The sequence below is a fragment of the Gallus gallus genome, chromosome 6, assembly GCF_016699485.2.
Source record: "Gallus gallus isolate bGalGal1 chromosome 6, bGalGal1.mat.broiler.GRCg7b, whole genome shotgun sequence".
In the NCBI taxonomy this organism is placed as follows: Eukaryota; Metazoa; Chordata; class Aves; order Galliformes; family Phasianidae; genus Gallus; species Gallus gallus.
Window position 1 is genome coordinate 26,675,826 of NC_052537.1, and position 26,923 is coordinate 26,702,748.

Genomic DNA, 26,923 nt, shown 5'->3' on the forward strand with positions numbered 1-26,923 from the left:
GTGCTCGTGGAGCGCGGCGCCGATTGGTGGAGTGCGTGTGTCACATGAAAGGGGGATTCTGATCGCTGCGCAAGGGTGTACGATGGGAGGGTGGCGGCGCGCAGGCGCGAATGTGAGGGTTGACCTCAGGCGCGTGCGTGCGGTTGAGAGTGGCGCTGTGGGGGCCGTTGGCGTTGGGCGGAGTTGCAGCGTGTGCAGAGCCGTGTGGTGGCGGCGTGGGGTTCGGCTGTGCCTGCCCGGGAGGGAGCCCGGGGGAGGCCGCGCGCTGTGCTGGGCCGTGCTCGGTTCTTTGCTCCTGCTCTTTGCTCCTGCTTCCTGAAGCTCCTCGTCCTCCTTCCCAAGTTGTGTGAAACTACGGTGGTTAACAGACCCGACCCTGTTCTCCCCGCGCTGCCCTGACCTGCAGCCCAGGGGCGGCCCGGCACAGCTGCCTGCAGCCGTAGCAGTGTCCCCAGATCACGAATGCCACCGAGGCAGGGAGCGGTGCCACGGCGCAGCTCCGGCAGCTCGCGTGCCCCAGCAGCTGGCCGTACCCAGCACGAGCGTCTTCTGGCTGCTCGGTGCTCGTGGTGCTCAAATGAACTGGCAGCGTTTCGTGCCAAACAACACAAATTTGACATTTGGGCCTGTTAACGTTTGCTGCTCTCTTGGAATACGCGCAGAAGTGTTTTCTGATAAGGCTTGGTGTTGAAAAGGTGAGCAAACCTGATGTTGAGCATCCGTGAGCACTGCGAGCACACCTGTGAGCTACAAAGCACGTTCTGCAGTCAGTGGCAGCCCCGTGTCTTGCAGCAAGGAGTGCAGTGTGTGTGTGCGGGAACAAAGCCCCAGAGGAGCCATGCAGTGTCTGCACCTCTCCAAGGCAAGTGATGATAGGGAAACGTTGCTCAAATAGGCTTGCTCAGCTGTCCTTATCCCAAAAAGAGGCAGAGGAGAGTCTTTAGCTTTCTTTATTTGAATAAAGGGAGACTCTCCTGGGGGCGTTTCCCTGTGGGGTGTCTCGCGTTATCGGAGGACACGGCCTCCTTTTTATCCCTATCTCCTGGCTATGTGGTCCCCCTTCCTTCCCTCACTGGCTGAACTGCTCGGAGGTTACAGACTTCCCATCCACCTAATACATGTTTCCCTTACATGTAACCCCCCTCCGTATCATGCCTTTCATACGTAATTAACTCCAAGTGTATGCTGCCCAGGGCAGGTAAGTTAATATTAATTAGCCTATTAAGCCTGCACAGTGAAGTTCATAAGTTGTCGATCAACCTTTGGAACTGAAGCCTTACAATTCTAGAATCTGGAGCTCTGATCTGCAGAGTTCTAAAAGATCCATCAGTATTGCTGAATGGCTGGAGAAAGCACTGAAATACCCAATCTGGGTACCTGGTAAAGGTGGACTGGGAGTGACTTGATTACAGTATGTAAATAATTCGAAAGGAAAACGATATGAAGTACTCAAAACCTAAAAGCATAGAGAGGTCCAGTTGATTGAAAGCGAAAGGTGCTCAGAATAATGTCAGAAAATTCAGTAAATAAAGGTGATTTACTGGAAACTCTCTTGCTATGGCATATGTTTTTTCTCTTGTTTTCTTCAAATCAGGATAATGCCTTTTTAGAAGCTCCTTCACCACATGGTATCACTTAAGCATGTGATTCTACAGGTAAGAAAGCAATCCAGGACTTGAAACCACCAATCTTTAACTCTCATAAATTGGAGATTGAAATTAGTTATGTTCTTAAAATTGACTTGTCTTTGCCTTGGACTACAGATATCTTTCTGTTCTTGACAAAATGAGGTCTTTTATACTACACAGAGGAGAAACAATATAATAGAGACTTCGTGCTATCTTAGAGATTACAGTTCTCCATCCATATGTTTTATAGTTCATGAGATGGTCGGTGTTTGGAGAGTTATCTATTAGCTCTACGTAAAATAATATACATCCAGTTGCCAAGATTCCGTTCTTTCTGTATTTGTTAAGAGATCAGAAGCAGTTCACACGTGTTTGTGCCACATCTGGGCATTTCTAACTGTACTCAGCACTTTCATAGTTGGGCAGGAGAACTTCCTCTATCCTCGGGTTTGCTGAGCTGTGCCTATGTTTGCTGGGAGATGTTTCCATCAAGCGGCTGACGTACAGACGAGCTTTTGGGCTGTCTCTGGCGGCTGTAGTCCAGTAGGTGGTGCTGCTGCTGCACACACGTGGCGAGCCCGAGTAGCGAGCATCGCAGCAAACTTGTACTGTCCGACCAAAATTACACCTCTTTTGACATTATTTCTATAATTGGAACTGATAGCAACATCTATCTGAACTTGTTTTCGAAGACATCTGGATCTACCCAGTCTTTTGATGCGTGCGTTCACTCATGTTAAATCCTGAAGCAGTAAAGGGTGAGACGGGAGGTGAGAGCTGAGTGCTCAGCGGGCAGTAATGCAGCAGAAACAATTATACCCGAAGGCTTAACGTCCTTGTTGTTCAGCTTTATGTGGACACACTGCTGTGCTCAGCACAGGGACCTCATCACTGGTAAAAATGTGGCTTTGGCAAACAAAACAGCCTTTGTCACAGAAAGTGAAATCTAAATGTAGACCCCAGTGGAGATGCTGGAAGCTGTGACCCTTTCCTGGCAGGTACTGTCCTGGTCAGAGGGCAGTCTGTCCGGCTGGACTGTTGGTGGGCAATTCCTTGGGATCAAAGTTCCAAGTATCTACTGATGCTTCAATTGCAAGCATTGTTTTCCTGGAGATATTTTTGTTTTCCTTTTAGTTGAACTGTGCCTCTGAGCAAACCTTGCTGTTTTTATTTATTTTATTTTTTGTGGTTGTTATTGGTTATTCTATTTTGCTTTCTGTTTATTGGTATAACTTTGTTATCGTAGGCAGAGCTATCCAGTTGGTCCACAGATGCAGTTATGTGATATTTGCTATTGCAAGGCATCGTTTTTGTTGCTCCTGCAAAGTTTGGGCTGGATTGTTTTTTTTCTGCCCTGGCAGGACTTTGGAAACCTTCAGCAGCTTCAGCTTACATAACTGAATTACAGAGAAAATGCTGGCAGGCTGGGCATGAGATTACAAGTCAGCAGGTTGAGAGTTCCCAGTCTCTCTACGTTCTTAATTGTGGACTTGAAATTTCATACACAAATTCTTGTTTTAAGGATGGTTTGGCTCTTGTTGGCTTGTTTGTTTGTTTGTTTTTGCTGTTACACACTCCTGAAACTTGGCCTAATTATTGGTGTTTGAAATACCTGTTCTTACAGGAGTTTGTTTGTGAAGTGAATTAGGTACGTATCCTCAGCTCTGAGCATAATTAAACTCTCTATAACCCGGGTACCCAACCTGAGATATGGTGCTAAGCAGAGAAACTGAGAGTTCTGACATGTTCTGTACTCTGAATGATTACAGTAATTATGCCCCATCAGTGAAAAGGCCCAGTGACTCAAAGTGAGGGGGAGAGGTGAATCAGAATCGAATGAGGATTAAGAGACAGGGCGGAGCATCGTGGAGATAAGAAGAAAAGGTCAGTATTAGGGAGAACCGACAGAAAGCCTGCATCCATCAGGGCATCACCTGCTCCAGAAGAGCCTGAGGTTCTGGGCTTTCTGTCCACCTGCTGTTGGCAGCTTTGTGAAGCCTGACAGAACAGTGGCTCCCGTAGGAAATCACAGCCTGCCGGCGTGCAGCTGGTCTGTTCCACGGGTCTGCATCAGGCCTACACAGCAGGCAGACTGTCAAGTGGTTCTTCAGCTCAACGTGTGCCTCCGGTATGGAGGAATACACCACGTCAAGGCGTGACTTCTCTCTGCAAGGCACTCTACCATCTGTGTCAGTGTCACTGTCAGTGCCGGCTGCCTGGGGCATTCAGCAGGCTGCAGGAGATGCTGGTTCTGCAGCTCGGGGTGCTGGGAAGGCTGTGGCCAAGATTACCTCTGTTCACACGAGGTTTGGATGACAGCAAAGCTGAGAAGATGATGGGAGGCTGGAAATAGGGACCAAGGGCCAGCGCAGTGGGTAGAAGAGCCTGGGAGGATTAGAGGAGCCTGAAGCAGTGAGCCAGCAGCGTGGGAGGGTTGGGAAGCAGGAACTCGAGGTTAACATGGGAACAGCGTAGGGGTACTTTGTGTTTATGTGTGGGGAGAGACCTGGGAAGCACAGAACAAGGAGTGCTGCTGTGATGAATGGAGGGGTTGGTGTGGGGGGAGGAGACAAAAGCCTGGCAGCAGCGGCCGCTCTGCTCGCAGCAGCTCCGCCGTGTGCCAGCAGCCCCTGCTCTGCGCTGGCATCTGACAGCACTGCCCCCACAGCTGCGTCTGTGCTGCTGCCCCGAGCCCACCCACCCCTGCTGGTGCCAGCGCTGCAATGGGCTCCTTGGGTGACTTTGCTTTCATTTCGTTACCCACTTTGCTTTTTATCTTTTATTAATGCAAGCACATCATGTTGTGAGAATTAGTATGAAGCAAGCACCTGGAATCCCAGCATGAACCTGGCTTACGTGTCTGTAGTTTGACCACTTCTGCTTGTGTGTTAGGCTATGGTCTCTAATTATAATATCAAATGCCTTCATCCTCTTCCTCTTAATCTCTGTTCTGTTCAGTACACAGGATTTACAGCAGGCGAGGATGCGTAGTTAGAATAGTAAAAAAGATTGTAGCTTTTAAGTTCTGCTTCTCTTTTTGTTGCATTTTAAAGGAAAGTAAGATGAGAGAAAAGAAAATGAGGTTTGCAAGAGGGCAACAGTGCACCACTATAGAGATCTGACTTTAGTTTCCTGTGTGGGAATATCTGTGCTGTGTGAACGATGTGGACTTGTGTATGGAAAAAAGAAAGCTGAGAGTGTAAACGTAGGGCAAATTCCACCATGGGACATGACACAGGAAACTGGCTGAAGGAACTCAGATTCAGCTGGAGATGCTTCTGCTGCCAGTGGGGCACGATTGGATCGCCTTCGGGAGCTCTGTACTTTCCTAGTTATGAAGGATCATAACACCTTGACCTGCAACAGTTACCACTCCTGATCAGTGTTCCTTAGGCCATATTGGGTAGTTGTTCTGAGACACGCTGGGTGGTTGTTTTGGGTCATCAAAAACAGATTGAAGTAACTTGAGACAGGATAATCTATTTGTAAAGGGAGTACTGTTTATTTGATGTCTTTTCTAAAGTTAATGAGATCAGAACTTTAATTAGTCCCTCAGACACCTTTGGTTATTTGTGTCTCTATTTCTATGCCCTCCAGTAGAAAAAGGGATGATAAAGGTACATTATTTTATGGAAATTAATGTTTAAAGAATGCTAAGGTGCAATACTGATGAGTATCAATGAAAGGCAGTAAGAAAAGGAAGAAGTCTCTCTTTAAAATAGAACTTGAGGAGTCCTTAGCAAAGACTTTATCTGAAAGAAGAGGTGGAAATGTTGAAGTTACTCAGGCAAGTTCTGCTGACACTGAGCCAGGTTGTGAGCTGAATGAAAGACTACTGAAGCCTACTTTGTCATGCCGTGTTTTACTTCCATGCTGTGAGCCTTCAAGTTGCCCATAGTCAACACTTCTAGGGGTGAACTATGCTAGGGTTATTTTTGCTGTTTACACTGCACGTGAACCTCTAGAGAAACGTTGGCTCTTCTATAGTAGCTGCAGAATTCACATGGACCCACGTTCTTTCATCACCAGCATAAACATGTATGGTCTACATAAAATGCCAAATATGCACATCCCTGTTCTGTCATTCCTTTTACTGACAGACTTTGAGACACATTCTCCGAAGTGAGAGAATTCCTGAAGTATGCGTACAGCGGCAAGATGTGGCAACAGCCCATCTTGTTGCAAGAATGGACTTGTTAAGTATTCCCTTCTACATCGTGTTAGTCACTACTTGAGCCGCAAGACTGCTTTCACATGGTTTAACATCCTGTTCTTGGTAATGTTGTCTTACACCTGATGCAATGCTTAGGGAAGCTGAAATTCCTGCAGATGTTTCCTCTGAAAATGAAACTGAAATTTCTCTTATAGTAATTGTTGTGCATGTCAATGCAGCTGTCTCCAAACAAAGTCGGTTTGGATTCTTGGCAAGCAAATATCATTATTTAGAGGCCAATAATGAAAGGAAGGTGTCTCACTTGAGCAGTTCAAGCTCTCTTTATCAATATTTCCAGCTATACGTCGCCTGAAGGAGAAAAGCATGCAGAGCTACTAGTTGATATTTGTTCAAGTGCTAACTTTCACATTAAAATGTTGTAATATCTATCCTAATACAATGGGGAAACCAAGATGGTGGGTTATCAGGAGCATACTAAGATACAGCAGCATCTGTGCAAGCTTAACTAAATGATTATTGTTTACATAAAGGCATCAACACGTGTAGGCACTGGGATAATTGTTATTCACTGTGTATTGAGCAAAAGGATAGGAACTTCTTTGGTTGCTTTTTTAAAATGTTACTTTCAAGGTTTTCTCTCACGGGTGCTATTGACAGCCCTCACTTACAAAGGAAATGAATGTGGAGTTGATTTGTTATGCAGTTTCATATGCCGTATTTGTTTCATGCAGGTCTGGATTCCCCATGCTACGCTTCTTTAGGGAGAGAACTCAGCTCTTCAGCGTGATTATAGACCCAAAGTCTTTCCAGAGCTTCAGGGCTGCAGGAGGTTTTGCAGCTTGGCTTGGTACTTGGTTGATTTAGGGATGAGTGGTGGATTCCAATGAGGTTCCTTGCAATGGGGATGTTTGTCCTCTTCTTGGTCAAGGCTACCAGCATGATTTGGTGAGAGGGTAAAACACGTTGTTTGATGGCAGTGGACCCTGAACTATTGCCAGCAGAGGGAGCTCAAAATGAAAAGCAGCTGTTGTCACTGGGGACAACATGACAGCAATTATGGTCAGCGACCATTACAATGGGCATTATCACTTGTAATAATTTTCTTGTTATATTCATGGGTTTTTTTTTTCCAAGGTAAATAACTCTTGAGCTGACAGAGGAAATGGTTGTATCCAGCAGTGGGCAAAGCGCTGTCAGAAGTTCAAACACATCGCCACTGGAGCAAATCTGAGTTTATTTCTGCAGAAGTTCCCAGATCTCTGCTACCACCCTTAGCATGCCACGCTAATGGAGTAAGTTTCTCTTGTAAACTTGGTTTGTAATGGCTGTCTGGTTTGATACTATTGCAGTACCTTTTGAATGGCTTAACTTGGTGTCCAATCACACTAATTATTTAGATGCAGCCTGCTTTTCTCACAGTCTTTAGGTTTACACAGGTCAGTAATGTACTGAACGTTTACAGGACCAGTGTTGGCTGGAGCATATTTAGACCAACACCTGTCCTTGTGTTTGTCAGGGTGATCTGATGTGCAATTTTTAATTGCATGATGGGAAGACGTGATGTTTTACAGCCTAAGGAAGGATGGACAAGGATGGACAGCTAATCAGCTAAAGTGCAGCTCAGAGCTGAGCCTTCTGGGTTTTAAGGCTTGGGGGGTTTTTATGCTTGGACTTTTTAAGCATCAGTCTCAGAATCTCCTTGGGATTTGCCAAGCAGGCAAATAAACATGAACAGCTACATATGGATCCCAGCTGCCTGCGAGCAGTACTGCTCCATGGCTTTAACAAGAGTCACAGCACAGCTTTATGTCTAACATTTTTTCCTCTTTCTGCCCTCCCTCCCACACCTGATGAAACTACTTAGCTTTGAAATGTCAGGAGGCCACATACCTGAAGCAGCAGTGGGCTTGTTTAAACATCATTTGCCGGTATTATAGATCCAGATATGACTAATAAGGAAATATCTTCATTTGGTGTCAGTGGATGACCAATTTGTGCTAGCATGAGGAACAAAGCCAGCACGAGGAGGTTGTGTTGCCCAGGGAGCAGCTCTGTCCCTGGAGTGAGTCACGATGCTGATGTCTTAAGCCACAGGGAGAAAGCACAGCATCAAAACTTAAATGTCTCTTTTTTTTTTGCCTTCTGCTTCCTTCTGGAGGTATCTCCAAGCAGGCTGACATCCCTGACACCCATAATGTTAATATTTCTAGATTTAGAGCATTCACAATTTCCCTTTTGTTGTAATAAAATGAAGAAACTAACTACCTGCTAAACCAGAATGGTGAGCATGATAAATATTTTTTTCAGTATCTTTAGTTGACTTTTCATAGTAAATTTCTCTTTAAATCACTTCTGGGATTCAAACGTACATTGCCGAAGCAAAGAAGACAGAGACTTGTTTTTCTTCCAGAGTCTGTGTTTCTTTTGGAGTTAGAGAGCAGGCTCGGCATCATTATCATTACCAAATTACTGCACATTCCGAAATGATTTTGACAACAGCAGTGGGAGACGTCCGTGCAGCAGAGCTGCTGTGTGCTTGGAGAGTGGCTGTGTGCTCAGCACTGCCCCGGGTCACTGCTGAGATGGAGAGGGCAGCGTGTTTGCAGCTGACAAATGCTTTTAGTGGCGTCTTCAATTAAGTCAGTAGATCTTTCCTAATTCCATTTCCTGCTGTACTAAAAACTGCCTACCAGTAGATGATGATGCTTTTCAAACCATGAAACCATCTTAAAAATTTAATCCGGCTAATATGTAAAACCAGTAACAGAATCAGAGCTCAATAAAATATAGACATGGCTTCAGACTAATGTAAAGCGAGATCAAATTAGACTGTGATATAATTTTAAGGCTAACCTTGAGGGAGCTGTTGTCAGAAACCATGGTTCAGAGTGGTTGAAATATTAGATCAGCCATGCTAATCCTTTCTTTTTTATTTATTTAGTGAAACCTCTTGGGAAACACTCCGTCTAGTTTTCTATGGAGCTTCTGAACAGATCTGATCAGGGAAACAGTGTTGTTTCTGAAACTCGACAAGTCTCTGTGGACTATTACTATCATCATCTGTATTAATAATACAGGTGTTTTTAGTATAGAGTGTTCAGTAGCTATTGATTCATTCCTCTTTTGGAGCTAGTCAAGCTTTCAGACAGTATATTTCCATTTGCATGGTATTAAAACACTCTGTGTGTCTAATAAGACCAATTATTGACATGTCAATATCCTTAAAGTAGAAACAGGAAGAGAGGAAGGAGAATATGAAATAATAGACGGAAGGAAATTAGGGGTGGTTTAACCTGCAGATGAGGGTTAACAGTTTCAGTTCTGCTGCAGGAAGAAATGTAACTTCGAATCAATGTATAGTACAAATGGCATGGACAAACTGAACTAAGTTAAATGCATGTTTGCCTCGCAAAAAAACAGAATAGCCTTTGTTTTCGTTAGGCTAATCTGCCTCTGCTTGGATTTGTTTTTGAAGCTGCAAACAGTAGAGCAGCTAAGTGCCATCACTTGGGCTTAGCTATCTTCGCCTCACTATGTTTTGCTTTTGTGTATAAAAAAAGCATTAACTAAGGTTCTATTTTTATGTTGGGGCCATTCTTGTAATAACATGCTTGTAAAATGCATTCTGAAGTAGTTCTTACTGTATGATTTTCTCTGTTCCTTCTTTTCCATTATAATGGGCTTCCATTTGAGTTAGCTTCAGCTGTCTTAGAAGTTCACTTGGTTGGAGACAAAGGACTGAGATGTCCCTTGGGCAGACAGTGGACTGCCCATGGAGAAAGCAGCACACAGGTAGCATGAGGATGTGGGCCCCAGTGGAAGGGGCCTGTGTCTTAGTGCCATCCTTGGGGTGTATGTAAAGTTATGCGTGGTGCAGAAAAGTTGGCTACCTTAAGGTTTCGAAGGCTTACTACACAATTAAACCATTTAGGAGCCCTGTTTATAGTTTTGTGCTATTGCTTCTACTGTTAGGACTGGTCTTCTGATTCATGCAAGCCTCTGAAAACAAGAGGACACGCAGCTAACTTGTTTGTGCACCCACATTCAGGTTTGGTTCAGGCTTGTGAGGGGAGATAGCTAAGATAAGCTCACTGGTGTTCATTTGGTGTTCTGATGTAGGCAGTTACTGGCACCTCTTGTGAGAGAGATGGGTTTTGCTAGGATTTACATGAAGATGGTAACTTAAAGCACAGGGGCCTGAGGTATTGATGGGGATTTGATTTTGTCGCTATTTTTTTGTCACTTATATCTTACCATTGCTGCACATCTGCAGACTGGAAATATCACAAGGTTGAGGGCGACAGGCGCGTGACTTATGCCATACATTCAGACTCCTCAGCTGGAGCATATAACGAAAGGAGGGTGCTTGGTTGCTCAGCTAAGTAATTTATTTTACCCATTGATGCTTAAAATAGTATCAAGGCAGCCTGACGCATGCTCTGCTCTCTTGTGGCCCACATAACATATGTTGATGTGTGAGCTGCGAGCCCTCTGTTCTTCCCTACCGCGTCCTTCCTCCTTGCCTGCTGTCACAGCCTGACCCTCGCCTTCCCCCAGTGCTGCTGGATGGAGCGTGTGTGTGGCACCAGCATGGGCTGAGCCATGGGCAGGTGACGCAGAAGGTTCTGAAGCACACAGCTTCAGAGAGCTACAACTCACAGGAAAAAATGAGTGTCTATCAGGTAAATATGCCAATGGAAATGAAACTTCGGGACACTTGTACAGACATGACTAATCCTACGCATGCTGTTACTCAGCTAGCGAAGCATATTATCAGGAAAGGTCCCAGAGCTCCTAATTATAAGCTAATAAATGAAAACCTCATGTTTTCTGTAATAAACAGAATCACTGAATCTAATTCTGTCATCTGTTCCTTTCCCCTTCAAAAAATAAACCACTCAAATGTTTATAGCCATGCAAGAGGGAGCATCATTTATAGTAAACGTGTGCTTTGCCTGCAGTTCGTGTGCTCCCTCCTGATCCTTGCTGTTTCTCACTTCAGAACCTTTAAACTCCAAAAAGCGATTGACTCCAAATTAATTTGTAAAAGCATACTTTTGGCTTACTTTGTCATCTATGAGCTGTGTGATGACAAAAGATGTTGTAATTTATCAGGCTTGTATCATCAGTAAGTTGTGTCTGATGGCTGAGGGTAATTAGAAGGGATGACAAAACAAGTAGTCTTTTTGGATGGACTTGGTAACAGAACTTCAAATAGGTACATTATTTAGAGTTTGGTTATTGCGTAATTAAAAATACAATGCAGAACCTAGGCTGGATCCAAACTTGCCACCTGATTTGTTTTAAAATATGAACCAAATCAAGCGGATCCTATCACAGATTTCTGCAAGGATATTAGGTTTATTACACTTTTCCTTGAATCATTATTTCAGGTCTTCCATTGGTCTTTGAAACTTAAGTTAACAGCAAAATAAAAATGAGTTAGTCCAGAAATGTCAGAAAAAAATCATGGCTTCAAGTTTTCCCTTGGCTTTTTGGCTGCTGACCCCCAAAATTGCAGATGTGAGTTTCCTCCCTCCCTCCTTTTGGTCCAGGTTGTGGCATTCACTCCCAGTTAGTATTTAAGGCTGCATCTTCTACTGCGGGGCTATTTAAGGTTTAAAAATTGCCCGAGTCCCAGGATCTGTGTGTGCAAACATAGCATCGTCTACTCCACATGGAATTTACACAAGGCTTATTACCTTTTGTTCACATTAATTGTTTCTCCTTTAAACACAGCTGATTTCCTCAGAAATGGAACGTATCCAGCATCGTAACCTATCCGTTTTGTTCTCTGTCCTCTCAGTGTGACTTTGAGGAATCTGTTTAAGAGAACGTTTAACCTTAATAGGGGCCAATTATCCCATTTTCCTGCTGATCTACTTCAGGAGCAGACAAAGTCCAAGGGTTGGGTTTGGCCCTTGATGGCTGCTTTAAAAATAGTATTTCCCATGTTCTGTAACATCTTGGTTCTTTATCTGTGGGTAGCGTGAATGGATAGAAATTACTTATTTTTATATGGTGATAAGTTTGGCTGCTGTGAAAATGTAATTACTTGGAGATCTCTCACTGTAGTTGGAGGCACTTAATTAAGCTTTTGGGTGGAGTGTGAACAGCTGATTTTGATTAGTTGACCCTGAAAAATTAAAAGCCTCAGGTTGTCTGTTGATTATGAAGTAGTAGTTTATCCTGGGGTCATTCCAGCTGATACGGGTACAAGGTAAAATTTTACAGAGGAAGTTCTTGCTAAACATGAAACAAGTATGCACATCCCAGCCTGCTTCATAGTGGGCAGGAATCCATGCATGAAAATGGCGTCACTGTCAACAAACCACATTTTATAAGCAATAGCTCAAAGGCCAAAGTAAGAGCAAATTGTGTTATACTGAGGCTATTCCTATGTAACTAATGGGTATAATAGATCTGTCTACATTTCATTTCACTGTCCAGCCTGCAATCAACCTGGCTTTGCCTAGCAGTGCTATTCATGTTTTTAGTGGAGATGGTGCAGGCTTGTTCTTGGTGTAGGTTTGTGTTCCATCATTTAGGTGCCCACATGCCTGGCAGAGAAATGCCCTGGCAAATTAGAAATATGTCAGGAAATATATTTTGAAGAGGCTGAAACATCATGTTGCATAAAGTTGACATATATTCAGTCAGCTTAGCATGTTTAAAAGCCAAAAAAAAAAAAAAAAAAAGTAATTTCAGGTTCTTTCTTCCTTTCAGAGGTGTCCCTGCCAAGATGGGGTTCCAGCTGGATCAGTTTTGGAAGACAGTACTTCCAAGCCTCCGTGTCCTGCCATGAGTCTGCACACCACGCTGACATCTTGCTTGTTTATTCTTCTGCCTCCACCACTCAACAGCAGTTGCTGCATTCACAGCATTCCTCTTTTCAGCCATGATTTGTTACAAGAAAGGTAGGCTGAAACATATGGCTCGAAGTAGAATTGCTTTGGATAGTGAGGAGATGAGGGGATATGTGGAAATTAACACTTCTACTAGCTCAAGAGCAAATGTCTTTTCTGTTTAGAACATCATGTCATTCTTGCAGTTCGCTGTTTGAATAGTGTGTCATGAGAGTGGCATCTGCCAAATACCAAGCAGGAATTTCAGTTCTTTGTGTCGTCATCCTCTCCGAAATAAATGGAAGGGGTTTGAACGAAAGGCAGCCTTCATACAGCAGCCTGTCACTTTGCAAAGCAGCTGTGAAATTAATGGGAGTACAAATGAAAAGCAGCTGATAATTAGGCTGCTGGGTGTTTTAGCATTATTATTGTTAATTTTTAATATAAATTAGGTAATCAAGAGAATGCTATCGAGAGGCATATATTTTGGGTTGGTTTTTTTTTTTTTTTTTTTTTAATATCCTAAGAAGGGTTCCAGCTGTGTGACATGGCAAATTACAGATCCTGGTAGGAATTTGGTATCAGAAGGGATTCAAGGGTCCTACTGAGCTGAAAGGAAGTGGATAGTGATGGTCAAGATGGTATAGTGAAGCATGATATTTATTTGTAGAAAATAGGCTGTGAAACTTAGTTAAAACTTCTTTTGTTGTTGATTTGATTTGTTGTGTTATTCTGGAACTCCTATCAGGGCATGAGGGTGCATGAAAGAGAACAGAGAAGGTGCATAGGTATTCCTCAATTTCTGCTCTGGTAGGCGTGCTAAATAGAACATTTACCAGTGGTTTTGGCTTAAGGATTGTAACACATCATGACAGAAGGCATGTGGAGTCTGTTCTTTCTACGTGTGAGTAATTATTTAATTTCCATGCCTCTTGTGTGCAATTCAAAGGAGACCTCTTGGTGTTAATCAGACCATAAGAGATACCTATATCTGAATTGCAAACCCCAAATCAAAGAGGGGATCAGAACACAACATAACTGATAACAAAATAGCAGTTCTTTACATTCTGAAAGGTTTTACGTTAGTATGTAAATTTCCTGAAATTCAGAGTTGAATTTGGTTTGATTCACATTTGATTGGGATGCTTGTATTGAACCATGTGACTTGCACATCTCTATGTCAGAAATCAAAGGGACCACTTATAAAAACATGGTCTTCTTCAGCTCCAAAGCCACTGCTCTTCAGTCAGGGACTTCAGGTCATGATTTATTAGACCTCTATTGTTTGTGTGATTTTTATTTCCTTTTAAACTGGGCATGAGAGAAGCTCTGAAACTTGATTCTATGGTGATGCTCTCTTGTGCTTGGTGGTCGACTATTGCATGATGCTAGTTTCTGTCTCCTCTGTCTAGCTAAGCAGCCTCTGCTGTCTTTCTCTGTGGCTGTTCATTGGGCCACGGAACAGTCTGGATAACACTTGGCTTCCCATGATATCTCTCCAAATCCTGTAGCCTTTTCTACAGTGTTCACAATTAAATGTTAACAATGAATTGCATGGGAAAATAGTTCTGCGTTACAGCTGAATGTTGTGCCAGGTCAGCAAGTCTGTGAGTGGCCGCCTGCATGTCCTTCCTGTGCCAAAACAACAGGCATTCTCTTTCTAGTTGGTGAAATATAGAAGTGGCTGAGTGCACCTACTGCTGTGTTTTTTGATTAGGGGAGGGAGATAGCAGTTTGCAAAGCAAAACTGAAATTGCCTGAGAGAGAGCATGAGCCTTAATGGTAAGAATCTCCTGCCTTTCACACTGTGCTTAGGAGGAGCAAGACTTCATTATCTTTGGTGCTTCTTTTGCTGTTTTGGGGTGCAGCAGTCACATCTAAAGTGCCAGATCAGGGATGCTGCTTTTACAGCTCTGCCTGAGATAAGGGTATGTAAAAATGGAGATAAATTCTTTGAGGTATGCCCTGCTTCAGCTGTGAATATAGCCCATGCTTCCTAATGATGGATCTGATTTGGCATGTGAATGTAGCACTGAGTGACAGCTCTGTACCGAACACTGTCCAGATGGTGAGCTCTTGTGGAGCTTTACTCTCTCATTCCTCACAGAGCTACTTATTAGGTTATTTTGTGTCCTCACGTGATCAGGAGCGAGAACACGTGCCGACTGACAGCAAGGTGAGGGACAGAAGTACTTCTACAAGTGGAGGAAAAAGACACTGAATGTTACTGTCGTTCTCAAATATCTGCCAGAGGTCGCTGTCAAAAGCAGGATCCCTGTATGGCTGATCTTGGTCTGTTGTGACCGAAGGTGAGATGCTGGCATGAAGACATACATCACATCAAGAGCTGGAGAAAGGGAGAAAGGAGTGAGGTGGCAGAGTGCTGAGGAAAGTCAGTGTGTCAATTATGGTGAGAACTGGGGAAAAAAGGAGAGCTGTGAAGGATGTTGATCAAATAACATAAAGCTTAGGAGAAGAACATGGAGACAGCGAGGCCATGGAAGTGACAGATCTGCCTAACAACCTACGAACTATCTAAGGCTAGTTCGTAGCCTTAGATAAGCAGCAGCCTATAATGGCTAGGTAATACAGAAGTACATCCTTTTGTTGCCTAATATTGATTGAGTTATTATACACATAATCTTTTTTCTGCTATGGTACTGCAAATTATGCATATGTCCTAGGTTCATGCTTGGTGCAGGACACTATGCAGGATGTCTTATGAGCATGGAAGGCTAACAGGCAGCTTCAGTCTGAAGCACTGCTCTTTATGTGGCACAAAGTAATAGCTGCGGTTGTAAAACCTCCTAGAGTCTACGATCTGCCAATCTGTTTCTCCAGTGCTAACCTAGTAGCTGAAGTAACCCGGTAGGATCTTCAGGCAAAGCGCTCCAGAATTGGTATGGAAATGCTGAAGAGTCAGAACCTTATTTCCCTTTATTCATCTTCCAGGCCTCATCCTGCCTGGCTCGATGTCATAAGGAAGAAAGCTAGTGCTAATGCAAGGATGGAGATCCAGGGGGATAAAACCTTCACTCCATCACAGATTCTCTTTGTCAAGTGATAGCAACTTGTTCAACCAGTTGTACAGCAGGATCATGCTCTGCTGAAGTGGTTTCCTTTCCATCAATGGTTAATTGTTATCCCCAAGAGCATAACAAAACCATAACACCTCAGATGTTACTTGCTGGTGGCATGACAGATGCTGTTGCTGTTGTAATCAGCATGACATGCAGGGGTGGTGCTAGCTCACTAAAATTAGAAAGAACTGAAGGCTCACCCTAAAGTACAAACATTGTTATTATGTGACTTGCTTGTTTTTGTCATTTAGCTAACAATTGTCCCATCAGAATGGGGATAATGCATGGCAGATGAAGAACAGTGATTTTATTGAACTCTCCACACAGGTGACTCATGTTGTGCTCTATTTGCTTTTGTTTTTTGGTCAATTTAATTTATTGTAAAAGACCAACTGCTACCCTAAAAAGCACGCCAGGGAAAGAAATGCGAAAGCACACAAAATGCCACAAAAATCTTCAGTTTTGGATTGTTTCAAAATCAAAATTGTTTCACTCACATACAGATATTCCTGCTGGCTTGGTTTGAAAAGTTCACTTTACCTCCACACCAATTTGCTCTCGCCTATGACGAAAGGCACTCAGCGCCTCCATTTTTCTGCTTTCCCATTCTCAGTGAGTAAGTCCAGTGTTTCTTTGGTTAATTAAAGTTTACTGCAGGAGGAGCAGGAGTGGGTTGAGAGCACTGATGAAGAGATGACTAACAAAGTAATCGGCATGTGATTAGAGTGTGGGCTGCCAGGCACAGATTAGCCCTCCCTGGACTCTGCTTTTATCTTAACTCCATGTTTTGAAATAATTCCGTGTTAATAATATATAGAATTTCTATCCCATCTAGCTTATCACATTAGAGTGAACTAGACAAAATGACTCAATTTCAAAGGCTCTGATTCAGCTCAGGCTGCAGCCACTCACTTGAAATATGAAGTTAGGTGACTGACTCCTCTTTTGTTTCTTACAAAGTCTCACTCTGTGGGAAGTCTAAGGGGGAGAGAGTTGGTCAGAGTGGAAAATTAAGGTGGCATTATAAAGCCTCCTCATGAAATGCATCAGTGACAGTCATGTCTCAAAACTCCATAGAACTGACAGCCACTGGAGGGTGGGGAGTATGTGGAGGTTTGACTTGTGGATAAATCATGAAGAGAAAAGTAAAACTTTTCCCAGAGGGAGAGCTGCCATGTATGCTTGCAAAGAAAGTTGTTTATTTGCTCCCCGCAGTATTTTTTTACAGTTACTTGAAAATGAGGGTTTTTTCCAGTTCTTTTTTGTTCTTGAGTGAGAAATCTTGTTGGATTGCTAAAACTTACCTGATGCAAAAGAACAGAAGGACTTGCTTTAAACATGCCATATTAACATTTCCTGCTGATACTCATATCCTCTTCCCCCTATGCAACTAATATCCCATGAGTCTAATCCTGAGGCATTAGCTTAACTGCTGTGCAGTTAACAAAATAGTGACTTGGGGAAAGTACTGACATGCAGAGAAAATGGAGGGATGTTCATTCGCTTCTGCCCCAACTCCTACATCTGCTGTTATGACTACAGGGAGGAAAGCATATATGATGGAAAGAGAGAGCATAGAAGTTGTGGGTAATTGAGGATGTGGCAGGGAAGGCAAGGAAGAAATCATATGAAGAGCTGATGTCAGTGGCATGCAGATGACATGGATGCTTCTTCAGAGATGACTACCATAAAATGCAGTGCTCATTCCATCAGACAGTGGAGACAGTGTCATCCAAGTTGCTTGACTAGCTGTTCTTAAATATCACACTTGAAATTTGAACGTCGACAGCTAGGAATAAAACAGAACAAAACTCTTGACCATGAAATACAGAAGAAAAGGAACTTAACTCATTGAATATGATACTAATACATTATTTGTGGAATCTTAGAAAAATGGGAAAGGAAAAAGGGAGAGAAGGGGGAGGAAACTTCAGTTTCCCTGAAAGTTCAATAGAGTTTCAGTCTGTTGTTTCTCTGTGAGCGCAGCTCGTTGTGGCCCTGCTGGTTCTTGGGAGCTTTCTGCCACAGGGTGCAAAGTCATCGTTCCACCTGCTGTGGACATGCAGGGACTGTCAGGGGGCTGCCACTGCATTGCCGTCTCACTTGACAGTAGTGGAAGAACCCGAATATCATAAGCCAGTAAGTGGATAGTACTTCTGAATAATTCTGTTGTAATTACTGCTTAAGACAGCTGCGACAATCTGCATGTCTCTGAGCACTTTGTTGGATGGTGGTGTATCCAACTAGTCTTAATGAATTGGTAATTATTTTCTTCTTGCAGGGTAACATTGGTTTACCTCTTTGATTTTAAAATTGTCAAAGGTGTTCATTTGTAATCCACTTGGAGCTGCCAATTGAATATTTGTTTTAGAAAAACTTCCAAGTTAAAATGGTGTCTTAATCAGTTTTCTTGGCAAAGCACTTAATGATGCTCTGCTTAAAGCCAAAACCAAACCAAAACAAAACAAAAATGTGCTCTTTATGATGCAAAGTGAAGAAGAGAATCTTCATGCCATAATGACAGATGGATAAATTTGCACATTAGCTGAATAGTATGTACAATTTGTTGTCTCTTCAGATACTTTTCTATACAGAAAAACGAAGTAAGTTTCAGAAATACCAAATGTGGTATTTTTAAAGTCATTCTTGAGCTAGAAAAGATCTTCTGGATGCTCAAGGATACATTTGTATGTGTCATGTTCAATTCAGCGTGAAGCCCTTGAAGCTGGTAATGGCAACATGAGCCCCACTCTCCTGTTTCAATTCTTATTTTACCTAAATGTGGGATTTAGGAGGGATGACTAGATCAGTAGGTGTTGAGCACCGTGATACTCTTATTTATCTTGATAGAAGTTGAAGCTTGAATGACCATGGTGAAAAGGTGTTTTCTGAGTGGCTCCAAACCCCTTATTCTTGACCAAGCGTAGAGAGGTCACAGCCTTCAGTTTTAGATAACTCAAGGGAAAAGAGATTGCTGTGGGCTGTTGTTTGTAGGTCTGAAATGAGCAGTGAAAACCTGTTAGACTGTCTGAAATGCTTTTTTCTTCTTTTTTTTTTTTTTTTTCTTTTTCACTAAACTGATCTGAAAAGCATCAGTGGTCTCGTTTTGATCTGGAAGCCAGATGAGTATTCCAGAAAAAAAAAAAATGGTAAGGGAGGATATACTATCTAACATGGAGTTTAAATTGCAGCTTTCAAAACTAGCTTGAAACAAAAAAAGGAACTTGTTAAAACAGATCATTTGACTGTGGTTTTGCTTTTTATGGCCGTGCTGCTGAAGTCATCTTAACCAGCTTCCACGGCAGTCTCCCCGTGCTGCTGGCACAGCAAAAGTTAACCTGTTTTTTCTTTTTTGCATCTGGATCGGTTACCCATTCTGGTTGCCAGTGTGGGTGTCCAACAGCCATGCCAGCTCCCTGATGGGAATGACGTGGAATGTGGACTGCTACTAAGGAAGTTCTTGGGGAGCCACATTCACAGCAGCTTTTAAGCAGTAACTCACTGCTGTAACCGTCCTGGTTTTGGCTGTCCCAGTGACTGAGTCATTGGCCTGCTTGAAACAAGGGAGAAAAGCAGTTCCTGGCACACGGTTATCAACAGGCAGCTGTGGAGACAGGTGGCACGAGCTCCCTGTTTGTCTACACTTTGATATTGCCTTGGAGCTCCAGCCACCAAGCACAACTTATGTGGCAGGCACTGACCTGCAAATGAAACTGCTTGTCTTTGCAGCTGACCTGCCGGGTTTCTGTGGTCTCTGGAACATGAGTCTCTGCAACATGATCAGGAGCTTAGCAAGTAGCTAGGTTCAGTTTCATTTGCTAGCCTCCCAACTTAACGCTCTCTTGTGATATTTCGTATTCAGTTTGGGCTCTGAAATGAATGCTGCATTGCTTAATGGCAGTGAACATGAAACCATCTATTTGTCTATGCAGCTGTCTGCAAAGGTGTCAGTTTTGGTTGTCATTTTTAATGTTGGTGTTTGTGCAGTTTTGAAACCTGCTGGTCTCGGTGCGTTACATTACTCGGTAGTAAAATCCCATTGAGAGAAAACTGAAAAGATTACCAATGATATCACCAAAGGAGGCAATGAAGCAGCTCATACAGACGAGGGAGAAGAGGTGAAAGTTGTTTTCAAAATTCCCATTTCCTTGTCCTGTGTGGGGTGGGTGACGGGGGAGGACCCGCTATTTGCAGATGGCAGAATGATTCATCACTTAATGGAACCTTAATGTCAGCAAGGGAAGATGTCATTAACTGTGCTGAATCCCTGTGTGATCTGCACATTTGGTCCAGAGCATAGCATGCATCTGTGCACTCACTCCGCCTGCTGCTCACCGAGTTCCTCTCTCACTCCTCTGCATGCACGTCAGAAGTCGCTCGAGATAAGCTCCAGATTTATGGGCAAGTGACTTCAATGGTAAAGTGCTCTCATCTGCTAGGATGACGAAGGGCTACTCCTTGCTTATTAATAGTGACCTAAGAGACAAATGGCTGGTTAATCTGTGGTCAGATACACAGGACTGATGTGCACTGACTGGGCGCTGTAGTGCTTGGGCAGCAGCTTTTCCCATGGCCACTGTTGTGGGTCAGTCTGCTGCTTTACTCATGGAAATCTGCATGGGGAAAAAAAAAAAGCATTAAGCTTCAGATGAACCAGGCTTTCACAGAAGGTAACATTTGTTTTCAGGTTCCTGGTTGGTTGCTCTCCAAGAAGATAACTGAGGTTCTAAGTTATAACACTTAGACTACACTGTTTTAAAGATGATACTATTACGAGGAGGAACGTGTTTAAAAATACAAGCAAGCAAAACAAGCAAAAAAACCACACACACACACACAAAGTTAAAAGGAAAAGTAAAAAAGGAATGCTCCCTGTTTCTGTTGTTCATATAGAAAAGCTGAAGTTCTTCAGCTGGAGAGCTCCGTATGTCTGCGTCAGTCAGCGGAGTGACTCAGTGTTGTGATGCTGATGTAGGTCTGACTGGATTGGAAGCCTAAATATATATAACAGAGAAAAACTCGGCATAGCTTCGTTTGAGAGAAGTGAGTAATTTTTGTTTCCTAACGCATACCCCAATTTAAACCCTTTTATCTTTCACCATTGTATTTCCCTCCTGTTTCCCTGCTCTTGCGTGCTTCAGCACACTACCTCAGAAATAACTGTTCCTCTCTTTTTTGTAGCACACAATTGTATTTCTTCCTGAAAATCTGAGGCCTTATCTGCGCAATGTTCCTAAATAAATGTAAGGGATGTCCTTGCTGATTTTAGAAAAACTGTGCCTCCTTCAGTTTAACTCCTTTTACCTGGAAAGCAAATCTTCGAAGTTGGTAAATCACAGCAGTCGTTTCTTTATCCTGGATTAAGTTCAAACACCAGCTTGTCCTTAACACTCACCTGTCTTAATCTAAATAAACTTTCAGGGGTAGGAAGGTGTTGCCTTTCTTTGGCACTGTTTGAAGTGATAAGAGCAAGAATGTAACTGATCACCCTCATTGTAGAATGAATAGCACAGAGCTAAGATTTGCTTCCTTTGGCCAGCCACCCTACCTGCTTGGTGTACGCGCTGTGTGGGAGAAAGATACCGTGATTCGTAAAGAGGGGAGAACAGATTTGTATAGTGTAGCATCTCAAAGGCCTACGTATCTCTCCTTTGTCTTCCAGCTGTCTACTTCTAGAGATAATGTATCTGAAGACCACATAATGTATCCCATAGGGGAAGTTTGCTGGCGATGTTTCCCCACAGTGAGCTCTCAGATCTGGATATGCCTCTGATATATTTGCTCTTACACAGTAGTGTGGTGGGCAATATTATGCTGGCAAAGAACATGTGCTACAAAGCCTCTGCTGTGTTGCAGCTTGTCGTTACTGCAGTGCACTGTCAGAAACAGCCCCTGAGAACATCTTGCCTTGGATGGCACAGCCATCCTCAGCTGCCAGTTGTGCAGCCCTGATAATGCCAGGAGATTTTGCTGATACTATCCTTCAACAATCTGGGGTAAATCAATCTTTAGTTCTCTCCTGGAGAGTTTGTACGTGAAAGTGGAGGGGAAGGAAACCCTTTGGATAAAGTAAAAAATAAAATAAAATACTGTGAATGATCTTCCAGCAAGCACCTCTGTGCCATGCAGGCAATGAGGCTGGCAGTGATAATGTGACATAATTCTCCTAGTGTGCTTAGTAGGGGATTATCTTATCAGTACCTAACGGTGAAGTATTACTTGGATGTTTTTTCTGGGTTGTACTCATGTGATTACAAAAGTAACTTATCAGCAAGTAAGTTTACCTTGTGCAACTCTATTTTGTAGCATTTTATTAGCAAAAAAGCTTTTTACAAACACAGCAGAATTCTTGCAAAACAGTGGAGATAAAATATCAGATTAGACACATTAATGGATCCCAGCAGGGACTAGCAGGTTTGGGGTAGCTGGAAATGGGAAGGGTCTTGGCTGTCCTGTGGAATAGGCTGCCTGTACCAATGGTATGTCAGGAATGTACCTGGAGTGGTCTTAGCGTGACAGCACAGGCTCTCCCTTGACTCACATTATCATCTGACGAGAAGTGAAAGGGACCAGAAATTCAGATTCCAGCTTAAGTAAATAGGAAGAAGTTAGTACGTATCCAAACAAGCTGTCAGCCCAGGATATCAGCTTTGGAGGCCTTGTGGGTAGTCAGACATCAGTTGTCCTGTCTCAGCTTCGGCTGAGATAACCGGGCTCTAATTTGGTACCTTCTGGGAGCAGCTGGGCAAGCTGACCAGATCTTCCTTCTGCTGCAAGAGGGTAATCTGTAATTTGTTTGTTTATTCCCTGCATTCTCAGTCACCTTGCTGAATTGTGTAACTGGAGAGAAGGTAGGGGGAAAACTTGTGGTTTACTGTAATATATGTTATATGTAATATGTTGCAGTGTGATATATGTGTTGTTATGTGCAATACCAGAAAAAAAAAAAAAATCAACTCGCCCAACATTGGAATGTGAGCAATTCTCTCCTATTACCCAGAAGCAGTCAGCTCAGGAGCTGGTTATGTGTAATGCACCAGTCATAAAGCAGTGGGAGTATGTTAAAAATCAAGGAATGGAGTGAAAGGGGGGCTGGGAGGTAGTCTTGGAAATGAGTAGTTCTCTCCCACTCAGCAAGGCAGTTCCATTATCTGAATTAGTATAAAAATACCCACCCACCCCAAGGAATGCACTGAGTCGCTCCCTCCATGCCAAATATCTCTGATTGAGAGTAATTACTTGCTTTTGACAGAGCCCAGCATGGATCTGCATGGAGTGTTTGAGTAGGAGGTGAAAAATCAGCAGCTAATGTGATGGCTTCTGTTTTTGTTTTATTTATTCTGAAAGTGTTTTCCAAGCCCAAATAGCAGCCTGCCAGGGAAGGTGTGTCTCTGCTTGGGGTTCATTATAGTTGTTATCTAGCAACATGTCTCTGGCTAATTGCACTTGGTTTGTGAGTGACAGCCTTTGATTGGACAGCATACTTGCCCCTCCTGGGGAGGGGGATACTTTTCAGGTCACAGATTAAGTCATTCCTAGATAACAATTTCATGGCATGTTATGGCAGCACATGCTTGGACTAAAGACTACCACCACTTAACTCTCTCAGGTCCTTCCACACATCTGCTGGAAACATGAGACGGGGCTTAAATCTTGCAGCTGATTATCTGCCATTTTATAGCAGCACGAGGACCTACATTTGCCACTTCAAGCTCACTTCTAATAAGAACTAGGTATAGAGCTCAGTGACTTCATGCAATGATGTCCAAGTTGTCATTACTAGGAGACTTCCCACTCCACTTGGATGCAGAGACAGTAGAGTAGAGGGCTTCAAGATGAGGCATTTTTAAGAGCAACTCCTTTGAGCAGCCTACAGGTTCTGGGTAAAATCTCAAGAAACTTAAGGACTCTTACAAAAAAAATCTGCTATCAATAATAATCAAAGCATTGCCCTTTGCCAGTCTGTTGGACAATGTTTCTGACCCTACGCCAATTCTGACACTGAGCATGGAGCATTGAAGGCCAACGTGTTCACTCACTAGCAGCTTTTGGTCTGCAGGTCTTAACTGAGGCCAGCATTTAGGAAACGATTTGAGGAATGTACCATTCCTGTAGTGTTCCCATTTGCTATTTGAGTTGAGTTGCTTAAGGAAAATGCACAGCACTTTGCTGTCTGATGGGTTTCAGTTATCATCTGCAACACTTAACAAACACAGAATCTCTCTGCTTGCCCTGGCATTTCTCATAGCTCTCATTTTGCACTACCACTAATGTGGGATAACAACACGGATAGCTTGCCATCGGTATTACTTTACATTCACACTGACAGACTTTCTTGGCCGCTCAGAGTGCCTCAGCTCTCCCAGCTGATCACAACATTTAACATGAGAGTGTTTTTTATGGATCTGGTTTGAAACGCATCAGCTCTTGTAATGATGTGGAATTCTTGCTTCCATTTCCTTGGAAGAAATGAAACTAAGACTGGTTAAATATCTTCAAATGGTGCATCTCTAAAGAAATGAAATAATACAGTTCTTAGAGACAACTACTTTAAAATTCCAACCTAAAATCATAGTCTCTCTTATGTAAGCAGTTGGTAGCGGTGTAATAGCAGAGATAGCAATGATGGGGCTGTTCCTGGTTTCCTCAAATGAAAACAAGAGTGGGATTTGAACCATGATGAGACTATTAGCAGTTGCTTGAAAAGCAGAGACTTCTCTGAACTTTAGCGAGGAAATGCCTCCACTTGGTTCCTTGGGAACTGTCAGGTTTTTCTAATGGAGGAGAGGCCTTAGGATACCCTGAGGTCAGCTGGGTCTCTTCTGCAGCTCAATCACTCCTAACCTTCCTTTTCTGGTGTCTCATTTGTTAGAGGCAGGCCAGCTGTTCTGAAAAGTCAAAGGGGAGTAAAGTCTTTCTTCCTGGAGAGTATATGAGCTCAGAGGAGGCAAGAGAGGAAGGAAAATAGGGGACACAACTGGTCTCTTCATTGCTTTTCTTTATTTCTGTTTTCAATAGAGCTATAAATGTCACTTCCCTCCTAATGTATCTGGAGAGTGAAGTGCTCCTGCTACTGAAAAGGCTCATATGATTCCAGCAGTAAGTTTTTGTGCTGTTCTCCTTTCTCTTTTCTTGAAGAAAGCATCTAAGGGTAGGATAGATAGCTGTGCATATCCCGTCCTTGTTACAGAGAGCCTGATTTTTGAATGCCTCCTGTTGGTTATCTTTGTTTGTTTGTTTTGGTTTAAAGATCATCTAAAATCACACAGTGGCCTTTATCAAGGCTGTAAAAAGGCAGGGTTCTGCCTCATACAGAGTTCTTATCTTTCTTTCTTCCCCAGCCATATCTCCTTAGCTGGTTGTCTTAGGGCAGAAAATGAATAAATTAATGAATGAATGGATGCATTCTTTCTTGACTTTCCTGGAAGGTTCCTCAGGTTAACATATTTAGTGTGGGAGGAAAACTGACTTTGTGTTTGCCCTTGGACTGCTTTGCGAGTAGAACAGAATTCAGCTCATGGGGATGTCAGTCAATTTTGCTTCCTTTCACTTGCATGGAATTCACTTTGCTTTCTTTACAGAAGTATTCATGATGCTGTAATTATTTTTTTTTCTCGTGTAGCTTAAAACGCTCAGTTGAACAGAGCTCTGAATGTAAGGGTTTAAACAGGCTTTGAGGCAAACGATACTGCAAATTCTTAGAAAAGCATCTTCAAATCTACAAAATGCTTTGTGTCACTATGACTTTGTTTCCTTTACCCACCTACATCTGTTGTGTTACATACTATCTTGCTAATGAGCTGCTGGGTGGACTGGAGCTGGGCTGTCTTTAAAGGTATGCTACAGAAATAGAACAGCTTGCTGGTTCTGTCTGTCAGGATGCTGGCTCATCCTAAGGATTTATCTACCTTTATTTGTTGCAGGGGAATCTATGATTTCAACTGCAATATGATGGGTAGCAGAGCTTACCACAGCTCGCATGCTTTTGTAAACATCATATAAATAGGTATGAGATAGGGAACTGAAACACATGTAGGTGATACTGGTAAAAATACAGCTGAAGAAATACACAATTCACAGCCTCTTGCTTTCCATGGCTGTGATGGGCATTGTTGTCTATAGCAGACAGCAATGCTCTGTCTGCTAGAATATTTGCATTCAGTGCTCTCTTAACACCTGAGTAGCTTCTAAAGTAAATGAGGACCAAATGAGAATCTGGGGATTGATTTTGGCAGAACAGTGCCTGTTTTAACCTACTGTGTGTATTGATCCTATCTTTGCAACACCATACCTGCGAGTGAGGAGTGTTTGAAATCTGGTATAAATATCATGCCTTGAACTTGAATGCAGTGGCAATTGCACGTCTGAAACATGAAGAAGTTTTGCACAAAGTGACATTGTTATAAACTAATGCTCAGATATCCAAGCAAGCAAGCTGATGAATGGACAGCTGGCATTTGTTTCTGACCAGATGAGATACAGGGAGGAAAAATGCTTCAAAAGCATACCTGAAATCTGTCAAGCTGAAGGGATAAAGCCAGGTTTATGAGACTACTTTTTTGCTGAACCGAATTTCTCCAGAGTCAATTCATCTTCCTTATAAATGGGACAACTCCAGACTTTCGTTAGCTATTCTGTGTTTACGTGACACCTGAATACAACCTGTTGTTCCTTTATGAGGAGAAAATGTGAAGCCATATCTTTATAACCTGAGTGTCAGAGTTCAGCATCCTTCCTCCAGAACCATCCTCTACCCATAAGATGTCTCTTCCTGTCCTGTTAGGTTATTCTTTCTTTCATAAGGAAAGTTTTTGCAGTTTCTTTTAGCTGCAAGAATTCTTGTAAGTACATTTCATATCCTGAGGCAGTCAGTTATGCCCACGGAAGATGCTTATGAGTTCAGTGTTGGTTATGTATTCTGGCTGTCACCCCTTGACCAACAGCTTTGTGAAAAGAACTGGACTTCTTGAATAGGATCAGAGTAGGTGAATAGCACTTCCTATATCCTATTCATCTATGCAATTTCATCAGTGCTTTATCTGCTTTCTCATATGATGAAAGTAAAGAATTTCACTAACAACAGTAATCTGCTAATAGGACTTCTACTAGGGCCTGTATTTAAGAGCTTCAAACTATTCTACACTGTTTCTTCCCTTTCACAGTTGACTGCTGAAGACAGTGGAGATGTCTCATTTT

General features: G+C 42.8%; 1 long non-coding RNA gene across 6 annotated transcripts in view; it reads left to right on the forward strand.

The window, feature by feature from the left end:
- Positions 1–50: 50 nt before the first annotated feature.
- LOC101749148 overlaps positions 51–26,923 on the forward strand; it is a 76,706-nt gene continuing 49,833 nt past the window's right edge. For 3 of the 6 annotated variants that reach the window (XR_005860960.2, XR_005860962.2, XR_005860961.2), the window contains exons 1-3: positions 51–7,094; positions 12,529–12,719; positions 20,621–20,770. This is a non-coding gene — a long non-coding RNA (uncharacterized LOC101749148). Of the gene's footprint in view, positions 7,095–12,528; positions 12,720–20,620; positions 20,771–24,778; positions 24,827–26,923 lie in introns of those variants that run through there. The other 3 variants (XR_005860959.2, XR_006939777.1, XR_006939778.1) reach the window with 2 other exon arrangements.